Source organism: Toxorhynchites rutilus, chromosome 2, assembly GCF_029784135.1.
Source record: "Toxorhynchites rutilus septentrionalis strain SRP chromosome 2, ASM2978413v1, whole genome shotgun sequence".
Taxonomy (NCBI): Eukaryota; Metazoa; Arthropoda; class Insecta; order Diptera; family Culicidae; genus Toxorhynchites; species Toxorhynchites rutilus.
The window spans coordinates 19,151,022-19,164,539 of NC_073745.1; the positions used below are offsets into that span (position 1 = coordinate 19,151,022).

General features: G+C 38.1%; 1 protein-coding gene across 9 annotated transcripts in view; it reads right to left on the bottom strand.

Moving 5' to 3' along the window:
* LOC129770865 (neurogenic protein mastermind) overlaps positions 1–13,518 on the bottom strand; it is a 319,388-nt gene that overhangs the window by 79,670 nt on the left and 226,200 nt on the right. The window lies entirely within an intron of this gene.

Consider the following 13,518-nt stretch of genomic DNA (forward strand, 5'->3'; position numbering starts at 1 on the left):
TTTTCCGTTATTGTTTTTATGCACACATTCACACGTAATGCCATAACACGAGCATAAAGGGGTTCCTTTCTCATACCCAAATAAGGATTAATATTTTTAATATTTAGTTGCTTTTTTCTACTCGTTTTACACATTTTCGATTTAACCCTTTCGCTACGAGCGTCGTCTATAGACGACATCAGGGTGATACTGCACATCGAACACACCAGCGCGATATGCATACTTTTCGGCGCAGTGCTCCGTACAGCGGTAGCACTCCGACGGAGCACACTGCCGTAGTGAAAGGGTTAAACAACTGTTTATGATTTTAATTTTCTTAATCTAAATTTTTCAATAGATTATGTTCTTCGTTACAAATAAATTTGATGAACGTCCTTTTACGTTTGATATGATACCTAGGACTTCCAAAATATGTGAACGAAAAAAATGTCAAACGATCATTGTATTTTACATTTCCCTCTCATCTTTAAGTAGTTCTCGAACCGCGAAAGTTCATTCACCTCTAGTATCTGAATGATTTTCCCAGGATCAGTTTAAAAGTACGTTTAAGTAAAACATTCTGGTCTGCACAACGACAAGCGAATTCAAAAGTACTCAACACCATGTATTTGCAAAGCGGATTTCCCCAGGCACATTAATGTTGAAGTCCGTGTTAGGGAACCACAGCTAAGTGGGAACAAAAATAGCCCCTACTTGCATGTATATTTGAGGGATATTTTTGAAAAATAACATTTTATTAATTGTCATAGACGCGTAGAAATATTTCCTATCAATTGATGAAAACATCTTTCCGATCTGTTAAGAAATGTTCGGGTAATAAGGATTCGAAATATGGGTAGGATTAGCACACAAATCGGCAGAACGAATGTATGGGAAAAATGAAGTTCTTCCAGTTATCATGAATTTAAACCTTTTAGAGATTAGCGAATTGCTATGTATAGCATGTCAAACAAATCATAGAGAATTTCCGATTCGATTGGTATGCAAATCATGAGAATTTGTTCACAGTGAAAATAGTTATTAACGTTAACTTTATTTCATAAAAACGTGACCTGTTTTCTGATTTGGCATCCTTCCTGAAAGACGTAGTTCTACGTCAAAAAATCGCACAAAACTTCACCAGCAGCTCAAAAACATCACAATTTTATTAAAATTACACAATTTTAAAAAACTTTTTTGTGCGGTAGATAGGGACCGCATAAAAAAAATTTCCCCAAGATAATAGCTCAAATCCACGCCGTTCACCGTTTGTTTCCCTGCTTTGAGATGGGACAGTTTGCCTATTGGTTTGCTTTTAGTTGCACGTCGAAACTAGTTGCTATTAGAAACCATGTCATACGCAACTTGGAGCATTTGATGGAAGGATGGGAATGATTTGAGAAGTGGATAATTTAGACGCAAATATTTCTTTTCCGCACTGAAATGCATATAAAATATCGAAAAAAAAACTACATGGACGATAACAAAAAACCACACAAGAAAAGAAAATCGCACAAAAAAGGTTTGTCTGTATAATAATACAGCCATTGCATGCCAAACCGATATAGTGGTCCTCAGATTTTCGTGAAAAGTGATAGTTTTGTTTCTTATCGCAAATTATTAGACCCGCTTTTTTATTTTTTTATTAGGGTGTCCATTTCCATTTTAGGGTGGTTCTGAAAAATCTTTTTTCCCTTTTTTCCAAAAACGACTGTTTGAAAAACTCATAAATTTTTAACTACTGAAATGAATGAATTAGACGATCAACATATCAAATTGAAGCCAATGAACTAGTCTTTTTTGAAAAAATACCACACTTCCTAAAAAAATTGATTTTGTTTCCGTAATTATTAATTTTCACACTTTTATCCACCTTTTTTATTTTTTCAGCATTTTCAAGTTTTTTACTCTCTCAAATTGTATTCTTCTCTTCCAGTTGGAAGAATCCTACTCCGCTTCAATCACATCGAAGACCTTTCTGTCGATTATTGTCTTTCTCTATCTAAATCATTATATATCTAGTACTAGCTGACCCGGCAAACTTCGTCTCGCCCAAAATTTATTTTTCGTTATCAATACCTCCAAACGTTTTCTTACAATTTACAATTTACTTTTGATATAAATTTCCTAGGACTTCTACCAAAACTCGTCATTATAATATCAGACTATTTTCAGACACAATTCTCTTCAAGATTTTTCAATCTCTTGCAAATAACATGTTTTTCTATTACATAGAATATATTTTTGATACAGAAAATACGATAGAATGAAGATAGCCCTGAATCGGATAATTCCTTCTTCGAGTTTTGCTTTTATCAACACATTTGGCGATCCATTTTTATTTATATAGATAGAAGCAGATACAGGAGTGCGTTTTATCACATTAAAATCCATTTCCACTTTCGAACAAAAATCAATTTCGTTGGCGCAAACATCAAATGGACTAACAACGCTTGTCTAAATGAAATTATAGAACATGTGGGAATTGAATTTTCCGAATTTACTCATTTTCCTTCAAAGTTTTTCGAAAGTTTTCAATTGTCATGTTTGGTTGAAATATGTGTAATATTTTATGGGACCCCCTCTCCATTCCAGACGAGTGAGGGATATCATACCATCATAGAAACATTTTTCGTACCCAAAAACCCTCACATCCCAAATTTGGCTCCGTTTACTTGATTAGTTTTCGAAGCAGAAGTTTGTGTTTCAATTGTATGGCATCCCCCCTTAGAGAGGGGGAGGAGTGTCTATCCAGTATAGAAACATTTATTGCACCCTTAAACGTCCACACGCCGAATTTGGGTTCGTTAGCATGATTAATTCTCGAGTTACAAAGAAAAGGCCTGGCCGGGTAGGGGAGTAAAAAGTGCCCCCAAACCAAATCACCAGCTGTATGGCAAATATTGTATAGGACATTAAATAAGAAATTTTGGCGGTTTATTTGAACCCGTATGTGGTTTGACGTAGGATCTATAGTGTAAAACGTACTTTTTCGTATATTTCATCCTCAGAAGCTTCGAGATAAAAATTTGAAAAAATGCTGAATGTGCATCTTACTACGGTGTATCAATAATAATTATAAAAAATTATTTTAATCGAAAATTGAAGTACTAAAAAAAATATTGAAATTTTGAAAATTTTTTTTTGGGATTTAGAGATTCAGTACTACTCTAATTCATATTTTAATGTGTTCCTACGGCTTTTTTTTTATATGTGTGATTTTTTTCAGTTTTTTTTTCAATTTTGCGCGGTACAAAAAAAAATATATTTTTTATATTTCCAAAGGGTCTGGCTGGGTAAGGGAGTAAAAAGTGCCCTCAAATCAAATCACCAGCTGTATGGAAAATATTGTATAGAGTACTAAATAATACAGTTTAGCAGTAGTGCCGTATATGTGAGTCCTTATATGGTACACCATAGGATCCATAGCTGCTGCAGTCGAAATGCTGATCAATGAATATGAATATTTGTAAGTATGTAAAATATATGACATTATTTTTTTTCATTCCAAATTGATAAAAAATAGTTTCAACATGCTTGATTCTGCCGCATTTCTGAGCGATTATTTTTAGTATACAATTTGAACGAATCAAAACCAGGAAGAAGAACAGGAACAAAAACTGTGCGAGGAATTCTAACTTTCAAGGATTATGTAGAAATAAAGAACAATGAAGAAAACTGATGATCACAAACAGGAAAATCAAAAATTCAACTTACTGACACAGTCTCTGTATATCGCAATTTTTATTGCCAGCATAAACAAAATTTACAAGAAGATTCGGATTTTTTCAGATTTTCCAAAAATTTGGTTTGGTATTTCTAAGGATAGCATGAAGAATTATGTTTCATCGAAGAAGTCATTACCGTTGATCACACGTACGTTGTTTTGGAAGGAAGATACAGTCCATGTTAAAGACTGCATCTACGACTTTTTTGAGGTTATCGAAACTGACTCAGAAATTTTATACGAGACTGTGGTTGCCTGTTTTCATAGAGACGGAATACCATACAAGCAGATTCTGCCGACCGAGCTAATAACATGACCGGAACCGAGAAGAATAATGTTAAAACGTAAGATCACAAAACAGATTGAGGAAAATTAAAAAAATGCTACGGTACTTACGTATTAATGCCAACGGAGCGTAATCTTTTATGAGTTTATTTTTTTTGCTATAAAATTGATTCTAAGGCTAAGAAAATAGGGAGAAGGGCGAAGTCCCCATCTGACGAGGATAAGGAACTGAGGTGGTCCCGATCCGTCGAGGTGACGCAATCCGAGTCGGCCTGCGTTCCGCTGTTGGATGCGGCGGACTCTCACAAGCAAACGTGTTTCCCAAATTGTTAGGTGAGAATTTTGCTCTCATCACATTGGCATACTCACACAATCACTGTATACCCTAATGTGTATTGTTAATATAAAAAATGAGAAAAAATTAAAAAGAAAAAAAAACAAATTCTTCCAGCTTTTTTCTTTTTTTTTAATTTTCAGCTTTTTCCAGTTTTTTTAAACAATTTTTTCCGGCTTTTTAAAAAAACTAGTTGGCAACTCTGCTTCAGATACAATTTTTGTAAGAGCTTATTTCACCACATGACAAAAACAAAGTTTTCCTTTCACATTGCACACTAATTTGATACGGAGAAGTTAATTTTCATTCATAATTTCTGTTTGAAAGGTGTTCATTCTGTCTGAAAACCCCTTATCATCTTTGACGCTCGTAAAACGTAGTTCAACGACGTGCCGTTCATTTCGTTTCACCGTGAAGTGTATGCGGGAATAAGACCTATTATTCCAGAAAATCATTATTTCAGCGATACCCAGCTGGTACAGTCACGTCAGGTATCGGCCTCAAAGCAGTATTTTCAGATCAACCGCCTGGTGCCTGGGGAAGTCGTCATTGCAGATACACACAAGAAAATTGGTAAGTTATATCCAGGTAAAATGTTTGTTATAACGAGTTACGTTGTATCAAAATTCCCCTGTATATCAATTCAAATCGTGCATCCTTGCTATGTTTATTACTCGTTTTGATCGGCAGATTACTGCAAACACCTCTAAGATCTATCAAGATACGACCGAGTTTTAAGTGTTTGGAATCTTTCATAATTTCGTTACATGTTCAATTTTTAACATTTTATTGCATACTCCATATCTACAGTTCCTGTTAACCGTAGTCCTTTCAGGTGAAACTTCTTCCATGTCTTTCAAAATAAAAAGCATAACGTTATCAATATGGCAATCCAAAATTTTCAAATCTGCTTCAATATGAAAACAGATGATGATCAATGATTCAAAAAAAAAAAAAAAAAACATTAAACAACGATTAGTATGTACTTCTATGGTAAGCTGCGTTCATAATATCGACGCGAGATATATTTCCTGGATTTTCTGTTAATTAGCAGAACATTTTAGTCGATAGACTGGAAGAGATTCAAAGCAACTTAGCAGCTTGACGAAACAATGACCCTAGCGCGCACTTCACATCCATCCCTGGTTTTGGAGCGAGAAAACGAGAGATGATTGCTGATGGGAGGAAACTGAATTCCTTGCAAGCAGCCAACAGTCGTCGAAACGAAACGCGTCAGGTCGTGCGCAATAAGTAATAATCGTAAAATGCGAATGGTTTTAAGCCGTTCTCCCTTCGGGCTGAGCGAAGAAGCCGAAGCGCGGTAGCGGCGGTGGATGAGACGGTAGTATTCAATAATGTTAAGAGCTTTTTTCGCCACCAAAAGATTTTCTGCGCCCCACACACAACAAAGGCGGAGGCGGCAGCGTCGTGTGAGGGGGAGTAATGTTGGATTTAATAATTTGAAAATATGACCCGAAGCTCGGAAAATGGAATTACTTTCGGCTACACTTGATCTAATATTCTATACATTTTTGAACGAAGGTTTTTACGCCCCGTATGTGACTTTTAACGCAGGAAAGACAAAACGCTCGATTAGTTCCCTCTCCTTCGGGGGGAAAGGTGGGATCTTGTTTCGAGAAAATGGGAGCTAATGTTGAAAGTCTGAACTCCTGGTATAATACGGGAAGAGCGCTCTCTGTATCTCAATGATATCGTCTCGCTCTCTCACTGCTTGCGTCCAGAATTTCAACGAAGATGGTAAATGAAATCTCGGTTAGTAACATATGTGTGTCCATTAAATCACTTGTTTTTATATTCTCTAATCAGCCAATTTCTGCGCAATGCGTTATCCCGAGAATAATGTGTTCCAGATAGCATTAAAATGAATCAACCGTCGCGCGATGAGAAGAGAGCACCCCGAGGAAGTATATTTCGGAAGTTTCCACTTTTCCCGAAACTCAGAAAAAATACACACTCTCTCTCTCTCTCGCACACAATCAGTACACATTTATTATTCCCCGAGCGTCCGCCGCTGATTAAAATCTGCAGTCGGAAAATTTCAACGAGCGAAGCGCACTCTCATGGATCGATTCGACGATGGATCCCCCCGTTGGCAGGGGAACACGGGAACGAGCACGGGACGGGCGGATGGCGCGGGGAAATTGGCAAAGCCGGGAATGGCACACGGATCGGACCCTGTTCGAGCAATAAACATGAAATATAAGGGTCTCGAAACCCATTAAAACTTCTCGTACCCGGGCTCCTCTAGGAACAACTATGGCATGGTTGGGAGGAGAAGCGACGTCGTCGTTTACACATCCCAAGACGCTCTTCACCCTGCTGTTCATGTTGCTGCTGCTGCTGATCTATCGACCGATTTATGTTCCGACGCGGGTGGAAACTCCTTTTGTGCGTGTCATTTCCGCAAATACGATTTCTTATCTCGCCTAGTTAACGGTGCCGAGAGGTAGCGAGTTTCGGTGTGTGTATTCCAGAGTTAATAATGCCAGATGAGTTTTTCACAATAATGTGCGGAATCCAGATACACACCACTGTGAGTTCACTGCGAAATAAGTGATTCACGAGGCCTCAGCGTAGACTCAAGATTGAATTCATTGGATGAAATACTTTGCTTCACTCGAGGACATCGAGGATTTTCAAATTCACTCAAGTAGTGCCTCCAATCTTGTTTCTCTCGGTGTTCGGTTTCACAAGATTCACATATTCCGAAAAATATTTCCTTGAATAAGGTAGGACATATTTACTTCTGTAGAAAAAACTACGAATCTTTCATTCTCATTTTATGAATGGTCTAGATCAGTGGTTCTCAAACTTTTTTTTTCAAAGGAGCCACAAACACGTGTTAGTCATGCTGTCGCGGGCCGCAAAAAAATAAATAAAAAAGGGTGGTGTCCAAAACACGACCGCATTATTACCGTAGGACTACAAGATTAGAATCGAACATTATAAAAATTCAAGAATGAAACTCTTTAGTAAAAACGATTAGTAGCACTGAAATAAGACGCGGACGTTTCACGAAGCAATAAAGCCCCAATTTGAGCACATTCTCAAATTAACTCTCAAAATTAACATGTGCTATTGATTACTTGCTGTCTAGAGTGACACTGAAACACTGAATTTTCTGAGAATCGAAGTTTTTTTATATTATCTCTTAGCAAAATTACATTTCCAACTCTCCCAAAAACAATGGTCTAATGAACATTTAGAACGGCAACAGAAAATTCAAACCGAATCGGGTGTGTGGTGGGAAGCAACAAGACAAGACAACAACCGTTGCTGAACAAATTCCGTCTTCAGTTTTCAATCAAAGAACGCACCTCTCGCCGCTTGAGAGTATATTCTTTCATCCGGCTTAAATTTTCGATGTCGAGTGTTTAGTTTAGTTTTGCAAAAGGCCTTTTTTAAGGCTAGATGCGAATGAACTGCGAAAGTCTGAGAGTATGAGGAGCCTATATAATTCAAAACATCATCAACCTCAGATGTCTCCAGCATGGAGTACTCCACTCCTACGCGCTCTAATGCGCAACAAAAATTCCTGCCAACGCAGGTTGCGTCCTCGACGAACTTTTGAAACAAAACACAACTTTCAACTCGCTAGCAATGCATACCGCAGTCTTAACGCAACTCTCTACAAATCATACGTACTTCGTGTCCAGACGAACTTGCGCAGGAATCCAAGAAGTTTCTGGAAGTTTGCAAACTCCAAGCGGAAAACTGCAGATACCCCGTCTAAGGTGTTCTTGGGAGATCGAGAGTCGTCCTCTGTGAAACGTGTGATTTGTTCTCAAAACACTTTGCTTCAGTGTTTGTAGCCGATGCAGCTACCCCGTCCGAAGCCGAATGTGCTGCAGCTAATGTTCCGGAGGCCTTAATAGACTTGCGGTCATCCGCTGTTACTTCACAGGTGATTGAGAGAAGCATAAAAAAGTTGAAACGATCAACAGTTCCTGGCCCAGATGGCATTCCAGCAATAGTTTTCTGTCGCTGCGCTTCAGCTTTGGCTTTGCCACTCTCTCGTATCTACACTGCTTCGCTGGATCAAGAAATTTTTCCAGATGTGTGGAAGCACTCCTATATGTTTCCCATCTTCGAAAAAGAAGATAAGTGCAACGTGATCAACTATCGCGGGATAACCAGCCTTTCTGCCGCATTTAAGCTATTTGAGATTATCGTGAACGAGGTTGTCTTCTTCGAAGTGAAGAGCTATTTCTCACCAATACAACATGGTTTTATGCCAAGACGCTCGGTTAGCACAAATCTTCTAGAGTTCTCATCGTTTTGTGTCAACCGCCTTGAAGAGAGAGCTCAAGTTGATGCTATTTATACCGACATAGAAGCCGCTTTCGACCGAATTGACCACCGCATCATGTTGAGTAAACTATCTCGTCTTGGTGCTTCTGAAGGATTCATCTACTGGCTGAGGTCATACCTTTCTGGAAGGACGCTCCGTGTTATAAGCTCCAGTCTCACACTTCATATCCGTTTGCTGTTTGTTCGGGAGTTCCACAAGGCAGCAATCTAGGGCCCCTGCTGTTCGCGATATTTTACAACGACGTGTCGCTTATTCTCGCATCCGGCGGTGTATCGATCTACGCAGACGATTTGAAGATCTATCTGGCTATCAAAACTCTCGAGAATTGCCTTCGGTTGCAGAGCTTGCTTGACCAGTTGGTATGTTGGTGCCGGCTGAACAAACTTACCATCAGCATTACTAAGTGTGTGATTATGAGTTTTTATCGAAAAAGACAGCCAATTATATTTTAGTACAAGATTGATGATATCATCTTGGAGAGAGTAAGTCAGGTCAACAACTTGGGCGTAGCGCTCGACCCTAAACTCACCTTCGACGCACATCGCTCTGCGCTGATCACTAAAGCTAATCGTCAGCTTGGATTCATTTCAAGAATATCTACCGATCCTTGCTGCCTTCACCGATCCTTGCTGCCTGAAGTTACTTCACCGATCCTTGCTGCCTGAACTTCACCGATCCTTGCTGCCTGAAGTTACTCTACTGTTCTCTTGTAAGGCCAATTCTTGAAACCGCATCGGTAATTTGGAACCCTTACCAACACATGTGGAGCATCAGGATTGAACGAATTCAGAAACGCTTCATCCGTAGAGCGCTTAGGCATCTACCTTGGCGTGATCCACGGAATCTGCCGCCATATATAGCTAGATATCGATTACTGAATCTGGATACGCTTGAACGTCGTAGGCGTATTCAGCAAGCCACTTTCGTTGCCAAACTAATTTGTGGTGAATTAGACGCACCTAATTTGCTAGAGATGGTGAACTTTCGCGCTCCCAGCCGAATCCTACGATCCTCGTATTTGCTGCAACCGTTCCCGCATCGAATGAATTTAAACTCAAAAAAATAAACAAATAAACAAATGTTTTACATCATTACACCGACAAATCCGAACACGCTGCTAGACTCACAGAAGCTCTCCTTCAACAAAACATTATTCAAATCAATTTTCTTATGATTACTCCGGATACTGTTTTAGAATGCATCGAAATTTTTAAAATAACTTTTAAGTCGAAAGTTTTGGTGACCCTGAAAAGAGCCGATGAGTTTGCGTGGTTTTGTAGAAGAAGTTGAATATTTGTGATTCATGATTCAGTCTTGTTGTCGTGAGAACATTACACGTGTGCATTGCGAATATTTTTTCGAGCTAGACAAATTAAGACTAGAAGCGATTACATATTTGTTACCCACCACCGTTATCTATTTGATAGAGCATGAAATCAACAGTTCCTACGTGTGATTGAGTCATACACACCAATCTCCACATAACGGTATGAAAACGACGCAGATTTCCTTTGTAATATTTCTCTTCTGCTTTGTTACTGTCCGTCAATGCAAGCTCTGCACTATGCATATTCTGAGAACGCATTCTGAGGCGATGATTTTCGCCAGGGCAAGCACCATATTTATACAATTACAGAAATGATGTGGTGCAAAAATACAGAAGCACTCTACACCAAACGACATAAAAACCGACGCGGTGCCTCCTCTGAGCAAAATTTCGCCACTTTGGTAAACAACAGGTCTTGACAGAGGTCTTGCTGCCGTCTGGTCGCAGTTCCATCGAAGCGACACAGAACAATATTTGATATGATACTTGTTGTTTCTTAAGCAATTTTTTATTTTGTTTTTCACCTCAGTCATCGTACAGCACTATGTTATTGTTAAGTTTTCTACCATCTCATGTTATTGTCTTCATAATCAATAATTTTGTTTTTTCATCATTTGGATCAACAATAAATGATGTATTACCTCAGATATTATCATTCCACACGTGCGCACCGATCCGCTGACTATTAGATAAGACCAACATTGCTCGAACAAGATACTCCAAGCAGCAACAATTTTAGATTTTCGTTATTGTTACACATACAAAACAGTTTCAAATATAGTAGCACCAGATGGGCCAATCAAAAGAACTCGCCGGGTCAAATACGTTGAGTATAAATGGTCTAAATTAGCGCCTTCAACTCAGATTGATATCAATAAAGTGAAGTAAACGGCAACTAAGAATTGTCATTAAAGTAAAATACACACTGTTGCTGAAATTTGTCCCATCTTACATGATTTTGACACAAAGCTACGTCTCACAGTAAGAGAGCCAACTGAGAAAAGAGACCACGTTCCAAGGAAATAGTTTTAACGTTAAAAACCATTTCTGTTGTAGACTAAATTTGATTGTTTGCATACCTATGAAATCGGAAATTCCCGAAGATTTGTTCAATTTGCTATACATCACGACCTCTTAACCCATAAATGGCTTGAATTAACGAAAATTGGAAGCATTTCTATTTTTTTTTATACATTTGTTTAAGGAATTTCTGTGCTCACCTATCCGTGCTGTCAATAACGAGCAACAAATGTATCAGCAAGGTTCAGTATTCAAATATTAATGTGAATCAAATGAACATGCAGTGTTCGTTCTACGGACGATGTGTAGAGAGCAAATATTGCAAATATTGCATCCACTTTCAGATTTTTGGGTGAATACAAACAAGCCACCCACAAAAAATGGAATGTATCACACACAGAACAGAAGCGAAACATTGCATAACAAGCACCATCTGGGGGTCTCCGTAGCCACATTGTTTGCGCGTTCGCTTAGTAAGCGATCGATCGTGAGTTCAAAACTCAGGGCCCTCATTGACCATCTTTGTGTTGTTACAGAATAACTACGACCACGCAACAATCATCAGCGATGGAGATCGATCCACGGTCGAAATAAGATCGATTCATCCATACAACTGCTCTGCTCTGCACGACTAATCGGGCTGCTGTTCTATAAATAGCTCAACAATGATCAATCAACTGTCTCCGCTGTCCGGTCTAACTGGATAATGGAAGAACAGAAAGAAAAACTCTGACGCCTAAATGGCTACTGTGTAACTGTGTACCATATCAGCAATTCCAAATGGAATCGTCCTAAAAATGCAGATTTTAAAAACTTGTATTTTTGATTCGAAAGAAAGTGTGTATTCCGTTTGAATTGGAGGAAATATGAGTTTTCCACAGCAATTTAGATTTTTTTGACGCAAGCGTAACTTTTGAAAAGGGCGTATCGATTTGAGTAAGAGAAATCTTTGATAATTTATATCTCAAAAACTATGAGTTGTACCGAAAAAAATGAAATGATTGTTAACATACAAAAATTCGAAGTTTCGAAAATTCGTAAAAATTCGATGTTCCACAAAGTTCGTCAAAAATAGTTTTACCATCTTGGGCCCATTTTTTAATTTTCTGCATGACTTTTATTTTGTATAAAAAAAATTAAAAAAAAATCGAAAAATATGTATTTTGGATATTGCAAATTGAATTTTTATTTTGTAAGTGTACATTTTTTTCGTATTCAACCATCAATACTCTATAACTCTTTCTAAGACATTATTTCGGTACGACTCATAGTGTTTGAGATATAAATTATCAAAGATTTCTCTTACTCAAATCGATACGCCCTTTTCAAAAGTTACGCTTGAGTAAAAAAAATTCCTAATTGCTGTGGAAAACTCATATTTCCTCTAACCCAAACGGAATACACACTTTCATTCGAATCAAAAATACTCATGTTTTGTCATTTGTCGATTTCATTTGGAATTGCTGATATGCAATGGTATAGAAGGGAATACTCTAAGGCCGAAAAAATGGCAACTGTGTAATGTGCTAATTATAGATATGGTAAACATGTGACATGTACACGATTAAACTTCGGCTCTGTTACAGCTAAAAAATGCTAATGAGCCTGAAATAAACAAAAGAGATAAAAAAAGCCCCATCCCTGTGTGATTCACCTGCCAGTCAGCTACCTCAGCGAAACGATCGGTCAATTACGATTTGGCAATCATCTAGCTAGCAAATAGTCAAGGGCGATGATGAGTACCTTTTTTCTGACCTTTTTCAAGGCTGATAGTTCAGGTTATTTTCTAAATTGACCTTTACTAGGCTGAAGGTGAATGAACTGCATGAATTCAGAATCTCTAAAATCCAAGACTCTCTCTTTCTATCTTTCTCATTCCTCTTTTTCTCTCTCTCTTCCTCTCTCTTTCTCTATATTCCTCTATCTTTCTATCTTCCTTTTTCTCCTTGTCTCTCCCAGTTTCTATCTGTATTTCTTTCTCGCTCTTTCTCTCTAATTCTCTCTTCATTTTTCTCTCTTGTCTCTCTATTTATCTCTTCCTCTTTTTCTTTCTTCCTTTCTCTTTCTCTCACCGTCTCTTTCTATTTCTCTCTCTTTCGCTCTCTTTCTTACCTTAGGTGTCTTATGTGTGCACTCCTATCTTTACACCGACCTTGCCAAGAAATGATAGTAACAGTTGGCCGAAAGTAGAGTACAAAAAAAAAGGAAACACATGAGTTTTCTAAATTACGGAATTTTATAATGTTTCTTCCGTAAAACTTAAAAATTGGAAGGTAAATGAAGCTATTGCAAGTTCGAAAATTTGTTCATCTGAAGTCTCTGGTCTACGTGATAAGTCGTAGGCGATTGACGCATTAGACAACAACATTCGTCAGATTATCATTGATTCGGAATAGGACTTCCCGATTGGACTTCCTCCAACGAACTATATACCGTAATTATCTGTCGAAGAGAGCCAAATTTCAACTTAAACATCAATGTCCCCGTAATACCCCGTATATAGAATGAATACT